Source organism: Panthera uncia, chromosome X (assembly GCF_023721935.1).
Source record: "Panthera uncia isolate 11264 chromosome X, Puncia_PCG_1.0, whole genome shotgun sequence".
Taxonomy (NCBI): Eukaryota; Metazoa; Chordata; class Mammalia; order Carnivora; family Felidae; genus Panthera; species Panthera uncia.
In genome coordinates, this window is record NC_064817.1 from 11,628,865 (window position 1) to 11,652,872 (window position 24,008).

Consider the following 24,008-nt stretch of genomic DNA (forward strand, 5'->3'; position numbering starts at 1 on the left):
TGCAGAGCCCACTGTGGGGCTTGAACTCACGAACTGTGAGATCATGACCCGAGCCAAAATCAAGAGTTGGATGTTTAACTGATTGAGCCACCCAGGTGCCCCAAGACTATTAATTAATTTATTTTTTGTTAATATACCGTGTTTATTAGTTTCAGGTGTACAACATAGTGATTCAGCAATTCCATACATCACCTAGTGTGCATCACAAGTGCACTCCTTAATCCTCATTACCTATTTAGCTCATTCCTCCCCGCCCCTCCTCCATGGTAGCCATCAGTTTGTTGTCTGTAGTTAAGAGTCTGTTTCTTGGTTTCTCTTTCTGTCTCTTTTATTTTTTTTCCTTTTTTTGTTTTGTTTCTTGAATTCCACATATGAGTGAAATCATATGGTGTTTGTCTTTCTCTGAGTGACTTATTTTGCTTAGCATAATACTGTCTACCTCCATCCATGTCATTGCAAATGGCAAGATTTCATTCTTTTTTATGGCTGAATAAGGTTCCATGATATATATATACATATATATATATATATATATATATATATATATACACACACATATATATGTATGTATGTATACACACACACACACACATACATACCACTTCTGTATCCATTCATCTATGAGTGGACACTTGAGCTGCTTCCATAATTTAGCTATTGTAAGTGATGCTGCTAATACACATAGGGATGCATGTATTCCTTTGAATGGGTGTTTTTGTATTTTTTGAGTATATACCCAGTAGTGTGATTACTGGATCATAGGGTAGTTCTTTTAGCTTTTTGAGGAACCTCCATACAGTTCTCCACAGTGGTACACCAGTTTGCATTCTCACCAACAATGCACATCCTCACCAACACTCGTTGTTTCTTGCATTTTTGATTATAGCCATTCTGACAGGTGTGAGGTGACATCTCATTATAGTTTTGTTTTGTATTTCCCTGATGTTGAGTGATGTTGAGGATCTTTTCATTTGTCTGTTGGCCATCTGGATGTATTCTTTGGAGAAACATCTGTTCATGTTTTCTGCCCATTTTTAATTTGATTACTTGTTTTATGGGTGTTGAGTTGTATAAGTTCTTTAAATATTTTGCATACTAACCCCTTATAGGATGTCAGAGACATTATTGTCTGTGCTCTCTTCTAGGATTTTTATGGTCTCAGGTCTCACATTTAGGTCCTTAATCCATTTTGAGTTTATTTTTGTATATGGTGTGAGAAAGTGCTCTAGTTTTAGTCTTTTGCATGTAGCTGTCCAGTTTTCCCAGAACCATTTGTTGAAGAGACTGTCTTTTTTCCCATTGCATATTCTTTCCTGCTTTGTCAAAGATTAATTGATCATATAATTGTGGGTTTATTTCTGGGTTTTCTATTCTGTTTCATTGATCTAGGTGTCTGTTTTTGAGCCAGTACCATACTGTTTTGATTACTATACCTTTGTAACATCACTTGAAGTCTGGAATTGTGATACCTCCAGTTTTGTTCTTCTTTTTCAAAACTGCTTCAACTATTTGGGGTCCTTTGTGGTTCCATATACATTTTAGGATTTTTTTTATTCTAGTTCTGTGCCAAATGCTATTGGTATTTTATTAGGGGTTGCATTAAATTTGTAGATTGCTTTGAGTAGTATAGACATTTCAACAATTTTTGTTCTTTGAATTCATGAGCATGGAAAGTCTTTTCATTTCTTTGTGTCATTGAGACTATTTTATTTTTAATCGTGAGGCTTATTTTAAATTCTCTTGCTAAATTGAGGAGGAAGGAAGCTTAATGAGGAATAGGATGTTTATATACTATCAAAGTATCTCCTCATTAATTCCTTTAAGTTACAAAAGGAAAACCTGTAAACATGAAGGAAGCAGACCAAATGAACAAAACAAAATACCAAAGTCAGTATCACCAATAAGGCATCATGTGCCTCCAGATATGAGACTCTGACAAAGACACAACATCACCTATGTAGTATTCCAACCAGATATGCATTACTTGAATCAGATCATGAGAAATTAGACAGGGGCACCTGAGTGGCTCAGTCAATTAAGCATCTGGCTCTTGATTTCCAGCTCAGGTCATGATCTCATGGTTGGTGGGATCGAGGACCGTGTTGGGTGCTGTACTGACAGCACAGAGCCTGCTTGAGATTCTCTCTCTCCCTCTCTCTGAGCCCCTCCTCCCCTCACACATGAGCATTCTCTCTCTCTCAAAAAAAAAAACATTGGAAGAAATATATATTTAGGGGCACATGGGTGGCTCAGTTGGTTAAATGCCTGACTCTTGATTTCTGCTCACATCATGATCTCGGGGGTTTGTGGGATTGAGCCCTCATTGGGCTCCATGCTGACAGCATGGAGTCTGCTTGAGATTCTCTCTCTGCCTCTCCCTCTCCCTCTGCCCCTTCCCAGCTCACGTGCAAGCATTCTCTCTCTCTCTCTCAAAACAAACAAACAAACAAACAAACATAAAAAAAAGAAATTAGAGGGGCACCTGGGTGGCTCAGTCGGTTGAGAGTCTGACTTGAGCTCAGGTTGTGATCTCGTGGTCCATGGGTTCGAGCCCTGTGTCGGGCTCTGTGCTGACAGCTCAGAGCCTGGAGCCTGCCAAGGAGTCTGTGTCTCCCTCTCTCTCTGCCTCTCCTCTGCTCACACTTTATCTCTCTCTGTCTCTCAAAAATGAATAAACACTAAAAAAAATTTTAATAAAAGAAAAGAAATTAGACAAACTCATATCAAGGGATATTCTGTAAAATAACTGGCCCATACTCTTTATAAGTACTGAATTAATAAAAATATTTATGATCTTGATGAACACTAAGAATATATAGAATTTTTTTAATGAAATTTATTTTCAAATTGGTTTCCATACAACATCCAGTGCTCATCCCAATAGGTGCCCTCCTCAATGCCCATCACCCACTTTCCCCTCCTCCCCACCTCCCATCAACCCTCAGTTTATTCTCAGTATTTAAGAGTCTCCCATGGTTTTCCTCCTTCTTTCTCTGTAACTTTTTTCCCCTCCACCTTCTCTTCCCCCGTGGTCTTCTGTTGAGTTTCTCAGGATCCACATATGAGTGAAAACATATGATATCTGCCTTTCTCTGCCTGACTTATTTCACTTAGCATAACACTCTCCAGTTCCATCCACATTGCTACAAATGTCTAGATTTCGTTCTTTCTCATTGCCAAGTAGTATTCCATTGTATAGATAAACCATGTCTTCTTTATCCATTCATCAGTGGATGGACATTTAGGCTCTTTCCATAATTTGGCTATTGTTGAAAGTGCTGCTATAAACATTGGGGTCCATGTGCCCCTATGCATCAGTACTCCTGTGTCCCTTGGGTAAATTCCTAGCAGTACTATTGCTGGGTCATAGGGTAGGTCTATTTTTAATTTTTTGAGGAACGTCCATACAGTTTTCCAGAGCGGCTACACCAGTTTGCATTCCCACCAACAGTGCAAGAGGGTTCCCGTTTCTCCACAGACTTGCGGCTATAGTCTCCTGATTTGTTCATTTTAGCCACTCTGACCAGCATAAAGTGATATCTCAGTGTGGTTTTGATTTGTATTTCCCTGATGAGGAGTGACGTTGAGCATCTTTTCATGTGCCTGTTGGCCATCTGGATGTCTTCTTTGGAAAAGTGTCTATTCATGTCTTCTGCCCATTTCTTCACTGGATTATTTGTTTTTTGGGTGTGGAGTTTGGTCAGTTCTTTATAGATTTTGGATACTAGCCCTTTATCCGATAGAATTTTGAATCATCATATGGTATACCTTAAACTAATGTAAAACTGTAGGTTAATTATCTTTTAATAAAAAATTAAAATACTAAAAAAATATTGATGAAGGACAAAAGTAAAAATAAAAGGCTTAGAAATTTTTCCAGATTGGAGGAGACTAAATATACATGACAACTAAATGCAATGTGTGATACTAGACTGGATCCTGTACTAGGAAAATAATTGCTATAAAGTATATTGTTGGAACAATCAGTAAAATTGGAACATGGACTACAGATTAGATAAAATACTGCATGCATCAATGCTAATTTTTTCCAATTTTCACAACTTTAGTGTGGGTATATAAGATTATATGTTAGGAATATGTTAGGATACATAGGAAATCCACACTGAGGGATTAAGCTGTAAATGTGCATCCTGTCTGCAGAAGGTTCAGGAAAAAAAGGGGGAGGGAGGGAGAGATTATGATACAGCAAATGTGACAAACCTACAATTAGTGAATATGGACATGAATAATGGGTACATGGAAATTCTGTTTACTATTTTTTTGCAACTTTTCTCTAAATTTGAAATTATCTCAAACTGAAAATTGAAGAATATGTCCTAGTTTCCAAAGTGTACAGAGACCCAAAGTAGATAAGTCATGTGTTTAAGTGATGGTCATGATCCCTGTTCAACATCTTGCCTGCTTGGAGTGAGCTCTGGTTATAAGACTTAAAGGAATGGTTCTTTTTCAATAGAATTTCATAAGATATTTCATATATCTCACAACTAGGAACTGTCAAAACATTTTAGTTTTAGAAATACAAATAGATGAATAGCTGTTAATTTTAGAGGCAAGAGAGGAACTTGTATTTTATTATTTTTTTATAATTTTTTAATGTTTATTCTTTTTTTTTTCATTTTTTTAAGTTTATTTATTTATTTTAAGAGAGAAAGAGAAAGCACGTGAGCCAAGGAGGGGCAGAGAGAAAGTGAGGAGGAGAATCCCAAGCAGGTTCTGCGCTGTCAGCATAGAGCCCAGTATGGGGCTTGAACTCATGAACCAATCCCTGAGATCATGATGGGAGCCTAAACCAAGAGTTGGACTCTTTTTTTTTTTTTTTTTTTTTCCATTATTACAGTTTTATTGACCAGCTTCTTATTCCTCATTAAGTTCTTCAGGCTGGTTTTTTTTTTTTTCCTGTTGGTATTTTTATTTTTATTTTTTATTTTTTTCAATATATGAAATTTATTGTCAAATTGGTTTCCATACAACACCCAGTGCTCATCCCAAAAGGTGCCCTCCTCAATACCCATCACCCACCCTCCCCTCCGTCCCACCTTCCTAATGTTTATTCTTGAGAGAGACAGAGCATGAGTGGGGTAGGGGCAGAGAGAGAGGGAGACACAGAATCCAAAGCAGGCTCCAGGCTCCGAGCTGTCAGCACAGAGCCCGACGTGGGGCTTGAACTCACGAACGGTGAGATAATGACTGAGCCACACAGGTGCCCCTAGAGGAATTTGTATTTTAAAGGGTATGTTGTTATTTTTAGTAAAACATTGTCTTGCACCAACCTGTTATACTAATTCCTCACCTGGAATGTTTCACTAAGCTGTGCCTATGCAGATAAAATCGCTGTCAGTTTTAATGCCTTACTTTTTGTAATGCTAGTGGAGTTAGTGAACAGTGGGCCATAGCTTTCACTTTAGAGATGCATAAAAACATAGAAATTATTTTAGCAGATCAATAATCCTTCTTGTTTATCTGTCTCTGAATTGCTCCAAGGAACTAGCAATAACAATTATTTTAACAGCTTTATTGGGATATAATTCACATGCATACATTTTACCCATTTAAAATGGACAGTTCAATGTTTTTTTTATATATTCACAAAGGTGCAACCGCCACCACAATGTACTTTTAGAGCATCTTCATCATCCCATGAAGAAACCCCATGCTGATTAGCTGTCACTGCCCATTCCCTCCTCCTCCTCAGCTCCTGACAACCACTAATTTATTTTCTGTGTCTATGATTTGCCTATTCTGGACACTTCATAAAAATGGAATCATATAATACATGATCCCTTGTGACTGACTTTTCACTTAGCATAATATTTGAAAAGCTCATTCATGTTGTAGCATGTGTTAGTAGTTCATTTCTTTTTATTGCTGAATAATATTTTAGTATATTTTGATATATACCACATTTTGTTTATCTGTTCATCATTTGTCTCTTCATGGACATTAGGGTTGTTTCTATTTTTAGGAACATAGAACAATGCTGCTATGAACATCTGTGTGAATGTATGTTTTAATTTCTCTTGTGTCTATATCTAGGAGTGCAGTTGCTGGGTCATGTAGTAATTCTGTATTTCACATTTTGAGGAACTACCAAATTGTTTTCTAAAGTGGCTGCAACATTTTACATTCCCACCAGCAACATATGAACATTCCAATTTCTCCATTTGTTATTGTCTGTCTTTTTGATTATAATCATCCTAATGGGTGTGAAGCGAAATCTCATTGCAATTTGGATTTGCATTTCCCTAATGACTAATGATTTTGAACATATTTTCATGTGCTTATCAGCCATTTTTATGTCTTCTTGGGAGAAATGTCTATTTAGATCCTTTGCCAATTTTTCATTGGGTTATTTGTCTTTTTTATAAATGAGTTATAAGACTTCTTTGTATATTCCAAATACAAGTTACTCGTTGGATATAAAATCAACAATAGCAATTTACACATGTTGACCATATTTGGCTGCTTTTTTTTCACTTAAAATCTCTTGTATATATTTCAGTTTCAGTATTAATGAGCAAGTCTCAATTTTTAAAGAAACTGCTGAATAGTCTTCCATATTTGAAACATCCCCAATAGTTGCCACCTGAATGAGGTCTTCTGTCTGTATATTCTTATAGGACATATCCTGAACCACACTCTTTTCCCTTCCCCATTTTGGAGGTATTGGTTAAATCCACCCTACTAGATTTATGTTAAGACGGAGGAACGTGTATTCTGCTTCTTTTTAAATGTGTGTGTGGTTCCTCACCACAGTGCGTAGCATATACCACTCTGTTGGTTGGTGAATTTAGAGTAGATGGTTTCCACTGGCTCATTATAAACTCTCAACAGAGAAGTCTTTTCCCTTTGGGTCTTGCTTACAGTGCTACAGAATACACAATCTTAGAATTGGAAGGGACCCCATGGGTCCTCTAATCCAATGGAACTCAAAGTGTCATCCACAGACTGGTGCCAGTCCACATCTCTTACTGGCCCATAACGATTGAGTAAAGGAAAATGGAGAGTAAGTGTTTAGAAACTTTTATTGTATTTGATATTGCTGTGGAAACCAAGTATGTGGTATTGTATTAGGCAAAAATATGAGACCACAATTGATAGGAACTTTTTTAAAGTTCTATGCAAAGACAACTGAGAAATACTTCTGTAGTCCAAATTACCACCCACAGACACAATCCCTTTTGCATTCAATCAGCTATAATTTACTTAATCCATTTAGTTTATTGATTCAAGAAATATTTAGCCCTTACAACACATAGTGAACTGCTTGAGCTTGCAGGTCCATAACCTGGTTTTTCACTTGCTAGGTGTGTGAACATGGGGAGGGTTCTTAATTTCTCTGGGCCTTAGTTTCCCAATTTCCAAAAATGGGAGAAATAAGAGTGTATATTGTCATAGGGTTGCTTTGAGGAATACATGAATGAAGATAGATAGATAGATAGATAGATAGATAGACAGACCAGTTATTCGATAAATGTTAGTGAAGTTAAATGATGCTAATGATGTAATCCAAGGAGAAGTTGATAGTTTAAACTGAGGTAGTATTAGTGGGAATGGAAAAAATTAGATGGATCTAGAGAGTGTCCTCAGGACTTGTAGACTGACAGGCTAGGGAGAACTGGTAAGGATCAGAGTGAGGACCAGGATGACATCTTGCCAACCGTTCTCTGAAATGGAGAACCTGAAGGAGGAGGGTTTGGGTCGGGACGGGGTGGGGGGGGGCAGCAAGGTGGAGAATTATGATTTCAAATTTGGCCACATTGAGTTTCGGGTGACTCTGGAGTTTTCCAATGAAGCCCTCCAGTTGGTCTTTGGAGATAGAGACATAGATTTCAGAAAAGAGAGTTACACTGGAAGTAAGGTCTCATAATGTATAAATGGCAATTAGAACAATAGGAGTCACTGAAACAGCAAATGATGCCATGTAGAAAGAGAATAGAATAGACCCAGGACAGAGCCTGGTGGAACATCAGTGAACATCAGTGTGTGTTAGATGTGAGGGAGACCACGAAGGAGGCTTAGAAGAGTGGCCAGAGGAGTCTGAGAAGTGGCAAGAAAGTATAATATTGGAGAAACCAAGGAAAGGTTATTTTAAAAAGGAGGATGTAGTCAATAGTGTCATGCAAGAGAAATTGCAAAGAGCACTTATCCACAGTGACAAAACAAAGATTAGTTTGGGTGGCTCGGTGGGACAAAAGCCAGACTGGGTGGACTGACAGAGGAGTGAAGGCCATGCAGGGCAGATCACAAGTGCATACCACTCTCAGAAGGCCAGGCTTTAAAGAGGATGAGAGAAAGAGGCAGTAGTTTGGTGGGACGTGAGGCCTAGGAAGTTTGCTTTATGTTTGTGATAGGAAAACCCTATGCATGATCACCAATGAGAAGACAGGTTGGGTAAAAGTAAAAGTGAGAGAGGGCATAATTAATGGGGGTAGGAAAGGAATCAAGAGCATCTGTGGATGGGATTAGCTTTAAGTATGAGTTCTCTTTCCCACAAGTTATTTCCTTTGTGTACAACTCTAAATATTAGAACTATATTTCTTATACTGAAGGGAAATATGTTTTCTTGTACTCTCATCTATGAGTCCTATTTCTGCTTCCTCAACTCATACACAGTTGCAATTCTGTTTCCTTTTCAGTTTCTTTTATAAACATCCATGGTTTCTTCAAGCATTTTTCATATGATTTCATTTCAAGGTTTCCTTTGAGTAATGTTCAGCTTAAAATGTCAAACCCAGAACGGCCAAAAAATTTTCCAGATGCAGTTTGGCACATGCGATACCAAGCCCACTGTTTATGTTTTCTTTCTTGATCTGGGCTCTATACATTTATTATTGCTCTGTAAATTACATTTTGAGCTTTTAAAAAATCACATTATACAAACATTACTTATTGTGCTTATAAACAGTTAAAACCCAAGTCTTTTTCCAGGAACTGCTTTTAAGCCAGCTCTCCTGTGTTAAAAGCTAAGTATGGGTCTCAAGTTTCTTTTTGCTACTTTTGACCTATTATTTCAAGCTGTCATCCTATTGTATAGGATATGAACTCTGACATCCAACATATATACTCTTTCTCAGTCAGTGCTGTCAGCTTCAACATTCACAAGTTTGTATTGGGAGACAGTGTTCTAAGGCGATTCCCATGATTCCCACTCCATGCAATCCTCACCTTGGTGTAATCCTCTCTCTTGAGCATGGGTAGAACCTGTGAGTTGCTTTGAACTAATATAACGTGCCAAAGGTGAAGGGATTTTGCAGATGTAATGAAGGTCCCTAACCAGTTGTCTCTGAGTTAATCAAAAGGGAGAAAATCCAGGATAGGCTTGATCTAACCAGGGGAGCCCTACAAAAGAGTCCAGACCTTTCCTGAGAGACGAGACTTGAAGCAGGAGAGATGCTCTCCTGCTAGCCTTGAAGAAGCAAACAGCCATAGGGGTGCCTGGGTGGTTTAGTCGGTTAAGCGTTTGACTCTTGGTTTCAGCTCAGGTCACGATCTCATGGTTTGTGAGACAGAGCCCCACACTGGGCTCTGCGCCGATGGAGCAGAGCCTGCATGGGATTTTCTCTCTCCCTCTATGCCCCTCCCCAGCCCTCTCTGTCTCTCTCTGTTTCTCACTCGCTCACCCTCTGAAAATAAATAAATAAACATTAAAAAAAAGAAGCAAGCGATCATATTGTGAACAATCTATGGAAAGGGATGCCTTCTAGGAGTTGAGAGCCTCAGTCCTTCAACTGTAAGAACCTGAATTCTGCCAACAACCTGAATGACCTTGGAAGAAGTCCGTGGGTCTCAGGTGAGACCCCTCTTCCCACCAACACTTTGACTGCAGGGGACCCAGCCAAGGACCCATGAAAAGTGTGGGATAATAAATGTATGTTGTTCTAAGCTGCTAAGTTTAGTAATTTGTTCTGCCTCGTAGAAAATAAAGGCACTCATCTTTAGCATTTTACCCTCAATGTCTGGGGTGAGAAAGTTGGACCGCACAAGGAGAGAGCACCATTTATGGGGACTCTCTCCTCCATTCCTCACCTGTGGCTTCCATAGCATCCTTAAGGCTCCTTGTCCACCAGTTTAATGCACTTTACTCAGTGAGAGGTAGAAAACCTCATCACAGTGGACCACACATCAGCTTCTGAGCCAGAAGAAAACTGCTTCCATGAAAACAAGGAACACATTGAAAACCAGTACTGTTCATGCTGTGTGCTGTACTGTTGCAGTACTTATTAACAGCTCTGCTGATTCATTCTGTGACAGAGCATCTGAATCAGACATTAGTGGATCACCTCTGTTGTTGTGAGAGAGACATTTGCCTCAGAATAAAAAAACGTCTGTTAATACTCTGCGCACGCTTGAAACTCTTGATTAAGAGGCCAATCCTGCCCTCTCATTAGTACTTGGTGGGTGTCAGGGCCCTCATTAAGATTGCACTTCCTTTAATGTGGTCATCTTGGCATGGTTTGTGAATGACCTTAGTGGCTTAGGGGAGGACTGGTTTTTCCAAACAGTAGGAAAGAATGCGGAAAGAAATTGGATTTGGCATACTTTGTAGCATCTTATTGGATCGCTTGTAGAAGAGCTCTTAAAGAAGGGCCTTATTTTGGGGCGCCTGGGTGGCTCCATCGGTTGGGCATCCGACTTCAGCTCAGATCATGATCTCGCGGTTCATGAGTTCAAGCCCCGCGTCGGGCTCTGTGCTGACAGCTCAGAGCCTGGAGCCTGCTTCAGATTCTGTGTCTCCCTCTCTCTCTGCCCCTCTCCCGCTCACACTCTGTCTCTGTCTCTCTCAAAAATAAACAAAAATGTTAAAAAAAAACAATTAAAAAAAAAGAAGGGCTTTATTTAAATCAGAACAAAGAAGAAGATTTGGCTGAAGACACTGATGAGCTTCTGTGAGATTCAGTGACTAAAGCTGCATATCAACACCGGGCTCCATATAGAGGATATTATGACATCAGTGTGTATAGACTGAAAGCTGAGAGAGAGAGGGGAAGACAAAGCCACCTCACTCCATTCCAGAAAGTTAGTAAGAATGTAGTGGGAATCTAGGAGGCTGAAAGGATTCTATATTGGTTGATGGACAAATGAGCAGAAAACTTCAGTTTCTGGGGTGAATTTGGATCTCAGAGATGCTCTCAGGCAACAGCTCTGAACCTGACCTAAAGCAGGCTTTCTTAATCTTGGCACTGTTGACATTTGGAACAGAATAATTCTTTGTTGCATACGTGTATGTAGCACGGAACACTGTCCCGTGCGTTGCAAGATGTTCAGCAGCATCACTGGCCTCTACTCACTAGATGCTAGCAGCATCCTGCCTGCCCCCCACGCTCTAAAAGTTATGACAACCAAACATGACTCCAGACTTGAGCAAATGTCCCTTGAGGGAAAAATCACTTCCAATTGAGAATCACTGGTATAAAATAACCACTTAGTTTTTTGTTCAATGTCTATTTTTTGTGATGCTTTAATTTTCTAAAGTCAATTTAACCAAAACAGATTAAGCACTTGCCACGAACAAATGCACAGAAGTGCACTGCATGTGCTGCAAGAGGTTCTGCCCTCACTTCCTTCTCATCTAGAACTGGCTGGCTGCAGTCCAGACATGTTTTAGTTTCTTTTTTCTCTTCTTCCAGAATGTTTAATGAGATAGTCAAGACTAACATACAAATGCTCACCTACAGAGGACAGGACCCCAAATTTAGAAATTGTCACATTGTGGCCTCTTCCAATCCTGTTATTAAAGCCATATTATATTTAATAACTCCATGCATGTTTAAGCCTGTAAAAGAAAGGGGCACCCAATAAGTGCTTAATTCCTATCACTTCTAAGAACTTGATGAATTAATCAGAAAGCCACAGGCTACCTCTTGTTTAGGGGTATGAGTGGTGTTTCAAAGTTTGATGACAGTATCCCACAAAGAATTACTTAATCACAGAATAATTTGCTTTTAATCCGCGTCAGTTTGCTTTCAAAGAAAACCCTTTCCTTCTCAGTCATAAACAAATGCATGTTCACTAAAGACGATAAGAAAGATATAGAAAAGTATAAAAAAGAAACTAAAAAATACTTTTGGGCTCATGTTACCCTGTGTACCAGTCATTGCTTCTCCTCTCCTTCCAGATACATGAATGGATAGTATTTCCCACCCCCTTGAAGTTAGGCACAGTTATGTGACTTTCATTGGCCGATGAAATGTGAGTGGAAGTTCATGTGTCACTGATGAGTAAGAACATTTAATTGCCAGTGTCTGAATCCGCGCCTCTCTCTACCCCTGCCTCAGTGACGTGGAAACCCATGCTGATATGGCCACGTAACACTGAGCCTTCAGATAGAGGACAGCTGTCTAAGAGAGTCAACTAGAACCATCAGCAGAACCTGAATGATGAAGAATAAGCCTTTGCTGTTTAAAGCCCCTGAAATAGTAAAGTTATTCATTGCAGCAGCAAGACCTTGCCTATCCTATCTGAAATGATATCTGTCATCCCACAACTCAGAGATAATTTTTATTAATATTAAAAAATTCTCAACAGTGTGGAGGTTCCTCAAAAAATTAAAAATAGACCTACCCTATGACCCAGCAATAGCACTGCTAGGAATTTACCCAAAGGATACAGGAGTACTGATGCATAGAGGGCACTTGTACCCCAATGTTTATAGCACCACTCTCAACAATAGCCAAATTATGGAAAAAGCCTAAATGTCCATCAAGTGATGAATGGATAAAAAAATTGTGGTTTATATACACAATGGAGTACTATGTGGCAATGAGAAAGAATGAAATATGGCCCTTTGTAGCAACGTGGATGGAACTGGAGAGTGTGATGCTAAGTGAAATAAGCCATACAGAGAAAGATAGATACCATATGTTTTCACTCTTATGTGGATCCTGAGAAACTTAACAGAAACCCATGGGGGAGGGGAAGGAAAAAAGAAAAAGAGGTTAGAGTGGAAGAGAGCCAAAGCATAAGAGACTCTTAAAAACTGAGAACAAACTGAGGGTTGATGGGGGGTGGGAGGGAGGGGAGGGCGGGCGATGGGTATTGAGGAGGGCACCTTTTGGGATGAGCACTGGGTGTTATATGGAAACCAATTTGACAATAAACTTCATATATTGAAAAAAAAATTCTCGGGGCACGTGGGTGGCTCAGTCAGTTGAGCATCTGACTCTTGACTTCAGCTCAGGTCATTATCCCAAGGTTGTGGGATCGAGCCCCACGTCGGACTCCGCACTGAATGTGGAGCCTGCTTAAGATTCTCTCTCTCCTCCCTCTGCCCCTCTCCCCCTCTCCCCCACTCACACACTCTTCCTCTCTAAACAAAACAAAACAAAACATTTTCTTCAAGGATATTTTAAATGTATGATTTTATATAGTTGGCATCTTAATGTTTTGTATTCTAACTTTTACCAGTAAGCATATTATGAAAAGACATTTCTTTGTTTTCTAATGCCTCTAGCACATCACATTCTTTTCCTTCTTAGCACTTTGTGAAATTATCTTTATTCACTTACCTATTTACTTGGCTTTTGCTATTTTTCTCCTTTGGAGTGTAAGTTCCAAGAAGGCAGAGGTCAGGGACCCTTTTGCCCATGTTCACTTTTGTTTTCCCCAGTATCTGAAAAGTGCTTGGCACATAACAGGTACCTAATAAACATTTGCTAAAAGAATAATGAATGAATATTCCATATGAATTTGCTATAAGTTATCTAACAATTTTCCTATTGCTGGACATTTTCATAGTTTTCAGTTTTTCCCTTTGAAGACCAAACTTTTAGAGAAATCTTTTTGTTCAACCTTCTTATAGGAACAATGTGATTAAGAGCATGGTTGCTCAAGAGTTACTACTGCACAAAAAACCAGGAGATTGAATTGTCATTGAACCAATTAGTTTCTGCCAATAATTGGCAAGAGCCTCAGATATCATCAAATCAAATACATAGAGAGAAGACTGGAAAGCAAGATCTGAAATTTCATCAATTTGCCCATGAATGTTCAGTTAATTATTTGCTATGAGAGGTAATTTTAAATTCTTCAAAACACTCTATGTGTTCAAAAGGATATTCCTCTAGAGGAGGTGAAGCACCACGTTCTAACTGAGGAAACCAGCCTGGCTAAGCTAGCAGATGGAAGTAAGAAGCCAAATCCATTTACAGAACTTAGTTTCCTGCTGTTCATTCCATGTTGCCCAAGCTTCCTCATAGTAATGAGATTATCTTCAAGTGAAAGACCAAGGCTTAGAAGAGAAATTGAGCACGGAAAATCAATACTAAGTTTTAGTGGTTCCTGACCAGAACATTAAGTTTCCTTTTATAGCACAGACAGAGACAGATCCAAGTGACTCAGTCCTGTCTCCCTGGTTGGTGGGACACATCACAAACAATATTAGATTTGGGTTTCTTTAAAAACTATAAAAATCATTCCAGTCTGAGAGGTTAGCCTTTTTTTTCAATGGTGTCGCTACTAACTTGAGATTTTCATCTTTAATTGAGTTGGCATTTTAATTAGGTATTAACTTTCTCTGTGAAAATGAAGATGAAAGGAATTATTTGGGCTGCAGCCTTTTGAGAAGAGAACACTTGTCAATAACATCAGAGAATGCTGGCAGTGAGGGAGGTCAGAAATGATCCCCTGGTCTTTTCTTGGGGTGTGCTTTGAATCTGATGTTGTTAAATATAAAAGAGAAACGAATGTATTATAGTTTAGAAAAAAAGGTTTTATTTCAGTCAATCTTGCAAGGGTATGATTTTGATCTTTTTGTTCCTCAAAATTGCTGAAAATGAATTTTATTATTTGTACATTTTATGTATTATTTACATATATATATTCATATGTATACATCTATTTGTATTTATATGACTTTATAGCAGAGGTTGGCAAACTACAGCCTGAGGGTCAAATACAGTCTGCTTCCTATTTTTGTAATAAAGTTTTATTGAAACATGACTGTATTTTTACGTGTTTATGTGTTGTCTGTGTATGTTTTTGTGCTACGATGACAGAGTTGAGTAGTTTGGACAGAGACTGTATGGCCCTTTATAGAAAAATGTTTACTGAGGGGTGCCTGGGTGGCTCAGTCGGTTAAGCGTCTGACTTCAGCTCAGGTCACGATCTCGCGGTCCGTGAGTTCGAGCCCCGCGTCGGGCTCTGGGCTGATGGCTCAGAGCCTGGAGCCTGCTTCCGATTCTGTGTCTCCCTCTCTCTCTGACCCTCCCCCGTTCATGCTCTGTCTCTCTCTGTCTCAAAAATAAATAAACTTAATAAATAAATAAATAAATAAACATTTAAAAAATTAAAAAAAAAAAAAAGAAAAATGTTTACTGAGTCCTGTTCTAAAGCTGGATCTTTGTACTTGGCACATGTTTGAATCAGAAGGGAATAAATATTCCTATAAGAATACCTATTTATGGAGGATATGCTATGCAAAGACAGTGCTTGTTGACCTGGAGGTAAAACTGTATAGAAGAATGCATATAAACTCAAGAAGAAGATCTCAGAATGTTATTAGAGACCGCTAAGGAGAAGGAAAGAAAAACAATACTCAGTTGTCAACCTGGAATTAATTAAAACTTTACCAAAATGTCTATGAAAATGCATATATCAGAAGATTCAGTGTAATTCAATTGAAGAAATTAAGCAGGTGTTGTGTGGCAGGCATTGTACCAAGTTACAGAGATTACAAAATGGGTAACTAATGGGCCCATCACATGAAGAACTAAGAATTATTTTTGTTGGCTTTCGTTTTCCAGAGCTGTTGCTGGCTAGAGCACTGATCAGTTATACCACTGAAGTGGTATATTGTGCATAGGCAGGAAAAATGATCAAACTTGACTCCCCGTCTTTCCCTTCAAACCTGTTTCCCTTCATGTACTCAGTTCAGAGAGAGACATCACCACCCAGCAGACCAACTTGCTTGTCAAATGGTCTCCTTTCTCTATTCAGTGCTAGAATTTGCTTCCCACGTTGCTTCACCTGGTTTGCTGAGGTGCCACCCCAGCAAAGATTCCCTGACCCCACCTCTTCTTTCCACAGCAGTGCCAGTCTGGGTTCTGTACCTGCGATGTGTATTCCCACAGATGCCAGTACTTCTCATGCCTCTGTCTTTTAATGGTTTCTTTACTTAGGAAGAGTTCATTTCCCACATCATGGAAAACTAGGAAATGCTCACATCTGTGTGCAACATGGGTAAATGGATGTGGCCAAGAGGTAGTGAACCCAGGTTTTCTAGCTGCCCCAGGGTCAGTGCATATGTAAGTGTGTACATGTTCACGTATTAATTAATTAATTAATTAATTAATTTTGTTAATGCTTATTAAGCATTATCTTAATGCTGAACACTGTTACATGTACTGGGGATATAGAACTGAACAAGACTGACAAAGTTTGTGTCCTCATAGAACTTGCATTCTGGTGAGGACAGATAGACAATGAAGATTTTCAAACTAACCTCATCGCCAGCACTGCCATTTTGAAGATAAAAGAAAACTGAGACCTATTATTTTTCTCCACAATTTCTTTTTTTTTTTCAAAAATTTTAAGTAGTCTCTACACCCAATGTGGGGCTCACACTCACAACCCCAAGATCAAGAGTTCTGTGCTCTACTGACTGAGCCAGTCAGGTACCCCAAACTGAGACCTATTACTTACTTGTTTTTTTTAATTTTTTTTTTAACATTTATTTATTTTTGAGACAGAGAGAGACAGAGCATGAACAGGGGAGGGTCAGAGAGAGAGGGAGACACAGAATCCGAAACGGGCTCCAGGCTCTGAGCTGTCAGCACAGAGCCCGATGCGGGGCTCGAACTCCCGGACCGTGAGATCGTGACCTGAGCTGAAGTCGGACGCTTAACCGACTGAGCCACCCAGGCGCCCCTCTATTACTTACTTTAAGCTCTTATTGGAACCATTAAGTTTTGTTTATGTTTTAGAAAACATTATAAATAGACTTTTCTAAGCTGTCACACAATTAATAAACTTTACAATCAAGAATAAAATATTATTACAGATTCATGAGAAGAAAACTCACCATAAGTATATAAGGCGAATGATAAGTGTTATGGGGAAAAAAAGGCAGGAGGATATGAACGCTGAGTGAGCAGCTGGTAGTTGTTTTTGGTAAGGTGGTCAGGGATAGCATCTCTGAAAGCATAGTATTTGGCACTTACAGAGACCAGGATGAAGATGGGTTGAGTGTGGGGTTGCCAGAGCACAATGAGAGAGAGAGAGAAAAGCATGGACCAAATTATATAATATTGTTCAGCCTTGGGAAGGAGTTTGGATTTTTTCTGTGTATGACAGGCAGAGCCATTGGAGGATTAGGAGCAGAAGACTGACATGGTTTGATTCGGTTTTACAAAGTTCTTTAAGGTTACTCTGTGGAGAACAGACCAGGGAGCTATAGGAAGAGAAAGTAGAAAAACCAGTTAGGAGGCTCTGGCAGTTGGGGGACCTGGACAGTGATGTTGGCAGTGGCAGTGGCAGTGGCGAGAAGTGGTCAAATATGGGATCTGCTGTGAAGGTAGAGTTGCCATGATTCAGTGAAGAATTGATTTTGGAGATGAGGGAAATGGAGGAGCCAATGACGGATTACTCCAAGGGTTTTGTCTGAACAACTGGGTGTATAAAGTAGTTATTTACACATACACACACACACACACACCACACGTGTCATTGAGTTAACTGACTTAAAACTATTAAAGAATTTAAATCATATAATACACAAATTTTTCTTTTTCTTTTTTTTTTTATTTTTGGGACAGAGAGAGACAGAGCATGAACGGGGGAGAGGCAGAGAGAGAGGGAGACACAGAATCGGAAACAGGCTCCAGGCTCCGAGCCATCAGCCCAGAGCCTGACGCGGGGCTCGAACTCACGGACCGCGAGATCGTGACCTGGCTGAAGTCGGACGCTCAACCGACTGCGCCACCCAGGCGCCCCAATACACAAATTTTTCAATAAAGGTAAAAATTTCCTCAACTACTTGGCTTTTATTTTATGAAATAAAAGTATCTAAAGAAAAGGTTGGTCCTTAGACCTTTCTTTTAATTTAATTTAACCTCTTCCTATCATACATGAAGGAACTTCATCTGATCATAGAGACCCAGAGGGAGGTTCAGAGGTTCATCCTAGGTTGCACTGTCAATGTTTTCGGGGAAAAAGCAGTAGAGCCCCCTGCTTGTATTTCCTTTACAAATTTGAGCATAAATTACCCTGCCTTTTATAAAAACACAATTTTTTTTGTATCTATTTAGAATAATATTTGCAGCTCATCATGAGAAATCAACTTGGGGGCTTGTTTTATTTATTTTATTTATCTTTTAAATGTTAATGTTTATTTTTGAGAGAGAGAGACAGAGTGTGAGCCAGGGAGGGGCAGAGAGAGAGGGAGACACAGAATCTAAAGCAGGCTCCAGGCTCTGAGCTGTCAGCACAGAGCCCGATGCGGGGCTCCAACCCACGAACCTTGAGATCATGACCTGAGCTGAAGTTGGATGCTCAACCCACTGAGCCACCCAGGTGCCCCTGGGGGTTGTTTTAAACTAGTGACTTAATAGTTTAAAATTTCTCTCAATCCATATACACATGTTTTTTAAGCCTTTCCATAGCTCCATGCCTGCTGAGGTTACACATTCAATTTTACTTCTCCTCCAAAAAAGAAAAAAAAAAAAAAAAGATAAAATCTGTTCAGTCCTACTTTGTTTAAATTTCCTTTACAATACTGGTTTATTTTATTTGTTTTTTAAGAAGTTTTTACATATTTATTTATTTTTAGTTCTTATTTAAATTCCAGTTAACATGCAGTGTAATATTAGTTTCAGATGTACAATCTAGTGATTCAACACTTACATACCACACCCAGTGCTCATCACAAGTGTCCTCCTTAATCCCATCACCTATTTCACCCAACCCCCACCTCCCCTCTGGTAACCATTTGCAACCATGTGGATGGAGCTAGAGAGTATTACGCTAAGTGAATTACTTTTAAATTATATATAACTGTATAAAGTTTTTCCTCTATAGAATACATTTAGCCTTAAGTTTATAATCCTCAGCACACAGATGGAACAAAATGTACCTGAATATATTAAATTTTCTTTCTGCAAAGATGAAGGGAAGAAGAAGTTTAACCTAGGAGGGTTTTGGTGATTTTTCTGCTAAAGTAAACATAATGTGGTCTTAATAATTCTCTTCCTTGTCACTCAGCACATCTTGTGATACTAAACAGTCTTTTATAGTATTTTTTGTTTCATGAGTCTCTAATATTTTTTACTGTATTCCTTAATGTGAGGTTTATTAATTGTGTAATGACTTAGAAAAGTCTAACTCTTTGGTAATGTTTCCTATCATGAATAAAGGTTGAGTGATCCAAGTAAGTAATACATTGTAAAATGGCAGTGGTGTTGATTAAGTTAATTTAAAAAATCTTCGAAGTTCTTCACTTGAATTAAAATTCATATTAAAATAATATGATTCTCATTTCTATGACATTTGAGTTATTCTTCTAGACTAGACTGAATATTATTTGGCACTAAAATTTAAATGTTATGTGCTTACATAAGGCCCTATATCTTTATTTTTTTATTAAAAAAATTTTTAATGTGTATTTATTTTTGAGAGAGAAAGAGACAGAGACGGAGACAGAGTGCAATCAGGGGAGGGGCAGAGAGAGAGGGAGACCTAGAATCCAAAGCAGGCTGCAGGCTCTGAACTGTCAGCACAAAGCACAATGTGCGGCGTGAACTCACAGACTGCAAGATCATGACCTGAGCCGAAGTCAGACGCTTAAGCGACTGAGCCACTCAGGTGCCCGGCCCTATATCTTTAATACTGACCTTTAGGAAGATGTCCCCCTCCAAAATTAATACAATTCATATTGCACTAAATTAAGGTATAACATATAAACATTTGTGTAAGTAAATTCTCTTCAGTTCTAACAGAGTGAGATAAATGTACCATGTACCATCTTTTCTTCTGAGTTGTCTTCTCTTATAAATTAGCCTCTGGTCACTATCCAAAACTCAGCTCCCATTGTTCTTAATCAAGGATAATCACTCTTGTTGCCCAAGTCAGCAACAAGTATATTTCTGAGATGAAGCTATTTAACAATAGGAAGTCTCTGTGTTTCGTTATTTTGAATTTTTTCAGATTGCTTAGTTCATGAGCCCTGATACCTACTTGTATTTTACTTGTTTCTACTTTAATCATCTCATTCTTATTTGGTTTTAATTCTGGAATTCTTAGCCCACAACACCATCAAACTCCCCCTGCCACATACATACACCCTAAGGCACAGTTTTAGTTGACATCTCCTCCCCCTTACATAGGCAAGGCTGCTGTCTAGACTGTAAACGACAGGACTACAAGCATTTGCATCTGTTTTGGGGATAGGCTCAGAGGAGGCAATTTACCACAATCCTATCTTTATATTAAAATCTACTGTCATAGTCTCTGATAGCTGGTAAACAAACTGGGATATTTTTTATGCCCAACCCTTTTCTCTCTGCCCTTTCCCCTCATAGACTCAGTTGAATCACGTGTTTTGCAGCTCACTCCATGGTCTATCTCTCTTTACCTGGGCCTTACTCTTTTCTATATATACCAAACAAGTCATTATTTTTAAAATGATTATTTAAAATAATATGAATTTTGGGATGCCTGGGTGACTCAGTCAGTTGAGCATCCCACTCTTGGTTTTGGCCCAGGTCATGATCCCAGGGTCATGGGATTGACCCTGTATTGCGCTCTGCGTGGAGTGTGGAGCCTGCTTAAGATTCTCTTTCTCTTTTTCTCTGCCCCTCTCTCCCACAATACTTTCACTCTCTGTCTCTAAAATAAAAAAATAAAATAAGTTTTGTGAGAATATTGCATTATCAATTTCTATCTGGCTTGGAAGAAACATGGGGAACATTTTAGTTTCTTTTTAAGTTTATTTTTATTTATTTTTAGAGATGAAGAACAAGCAGGGAAGGGGTAGAGAGAGAGGAAGACAGACAGAATCTCAAACAAGCTCTGCACTCTCAGCATGCAGCCTGATGCAGGGCTTGAATCCACGAACCCTGAGGTGATAACCTGAGCCAAGATCAAGAGTCAGACACTTAACCAACTGAGCCACCCTGGTGCCCCACATTTTAGTTTAAAAAAAAACAAAAAACAAAAAACCCTTTCTAAGTAACTCACTAAAGGTTATTTGATTCTAATGACTAGTAAAGATTATTTATAGTGTTGATTAGCTAAAAGTTTATTTAATGGTATTACAAATCAGCCCTAAATAAATATACCTAAAGCAAGTGATCTGAGGGTCCCCATGTGGTCTGTCCACCTAGAATTTAGAAATATCCAGGAGAATGCTTGGCTTCCCCAAAGCACTTCTGGAGGACTGGTAAATGGAACATGAGAACCAGCAGCCAAATGGGAGGTGACAGCTCATTTCCAATCTTAGGGACAAAAGGAAAACCACAAGTAGAAGAAAGTCAAAGGACTCATTCTGAGCTCTGGGCAAGAAGATGGGACAGGTGACACCTAGGGTTGGTGGAGTCTTTGGCCATGACCGATACATTTTGATCAGTCTTAGGTCAGAGTTCTTCGAGGTTTCCCTATTTCATAAACTAAGGCTCATGGAATTTGGGAGTTGGAGGGAACTTTGAGAGCATGTGTTAGGGAAAGCCATACCTTTGTGCTGTCATCCATCACTAGAAGTGGGGAGAGACAGCTCAAAAAACTTAAGGTTACACATTATGTTTAAAGGAGTTCAAAATTTGTTACTTGATTTTTACTTCACTATCCTCAGAATCTTGATTTCAGATCTCTGAATCATGCCCTCCAATGCTTTAAACTCAGTGAAAACAAGCTTATTACTCCCTGGCTCTCTACTCCCTGATTTTTGAACACACACACACACACACACACACACACACACACACACCCCTGTTGCTTCATGGAGAGTACAAAATTTGAAGTAGGGCAGACTGTGAAGGATAGAAAAGATTTTGATAGTTTGGGAGGGAAAAGAAGGTAGTATAGCAGAGATGGCTACTTGTCAGTCAGTATTCAGTCTTTCCTTTCTTTTTTTTAAATTTTTTTTAATGTTTATCTTTATTTTTAAGACAGAGCATAAACGGGGGAGAGGCAGAGAGAGAGGGAGACACAGAATCCGAAGCAGGCTCCAGGCTCTGAGCTGTCAGCACAGAGCCCGATGCGGGGCTCGAGCCCGTCAACTGCAAGATCATGACCCGAGCTGAAGTAGAACACTCAACCGACTGAGCCACCCAGACGTCCCTGGTCTTTCCTTTCAAATGAATAGAATCCTCCCCTTGTATTTTGCCCATCACATGGCCTCCCATAATGAAGACTACATTTGTCCCAGCCTCCCTAATTGCTAGTTATGGTCATGTGATTATGTTCTGGCCAATGAGATGGCCAGGAAGACAGAAATTTAGTCAACTCATCCAGAAAAGGAAGGAGGCATGCCTTTATCTGTTCCCCTACCCACCTTTCTTCATCTTACTGATTAGAATGTGATTATGATATCAAACCATCTTAGACCACGATGATAAGGGCAGCATAGAGTGTCAGAGCTGATAACCAGAAGAGGCCTGGTTGTTGGGTGCCCTCATGGAGTAGATCTGCTACACTATCCTTGGATCTCCTACTTACCTCTGGGCTATTTCATGAGGAAGGAAAAAACTCCTACTGTGTAAGCCACTACATGCATCCCAACCTATCTACTAAATAATACAAACATTTTAGGTATAGGGGATAATATGAATAAAAGCTCAGAACTATGAAAACAGAAACCAGGTGAAAAGAAGAGAATTCTGGTTCTAAGTTCTTCCTTGATACTTCATGTGTTACCCACAATGATTTCTTAAAGATCAAAATCTGATCAGGCCATTCTCCCATTTAAAACCTTTTAATGACTTCTTACTATATAGCATGGATTCTGAAAAAGGGGGAAATGGGCTTTTTTCCAAAGAAGAGCACAAAGGTACACAAAGGCCAAATCACCCTGGACAACAGGAATGACAATTCTAATAGTTGATGAAAATATTAGTTTTGAGAATTGTAAAACTCCTGCTCTAGATATTTGAGTTTGAGCAGCTCAAGACAGTTTGTGCATTCCAACCTTCTCCTTCTAAGCAGTACTGTTTGTTTTTCATTTTATGGTATGCCTGGCCATTTTCTGTCCTTCTTTATATCAGGATGTAAAGACTCTTCACTGACTCTTTCATCAAGTTTATTGCATGTCTGCTGTATGCTGGGCACTGTCCTAGATCCTAGAAATACTGTGGTGAGCTAAACGGGCATCATCCTGCCATCATAGAACTTTCAGTCAGAGGGGCATGAGAAATATTAAACAAATAATTATGTAATCACTTGATTATATTTGGAATATGTGCTTTCAAAGGCAAAGTTGTGAGAGCATGCCTAACTCTCATTTTTACTTTTTCATTCTCAAATGACCTGTTGTATAGTGTTGTCTTATACCTTCTTAGAAAACCTATTTGGAAACTGGTTGCTGTAATGAGGGGTTCCTTTGGTTTCTCTCTTTCTACAAACCTCATCACCACATAGGACTTGGTACCACCTCACTCCACAGAAGCCCTGGATTGCTTTTGGAAGGCAAGATGCAAAGGCCCTAGTGCATGGAATAGGACACACACAGACACACACACACAGACACACAGACACACACACACAGACACACACACACACACACACACACACACACAAAGTAAATATTGGCTTCATAGGAGGTCTCCAATGCCAAAGGACAGACTTCTGTCCTACTCATCTTTAGAAATAGCCAAACCACTTAGGTCAGACTATTGACAAGAGAAACTTTTTCATGAGTCTGAGTATACATTTATTAATTTCTAACTTGATGTTAATCTCATCAGTAGCTTTAAATATATGTATATATATTTAAATACATATATACATACATATATATACATTTAAGTAATATATATATATATATATATATATATATATATATA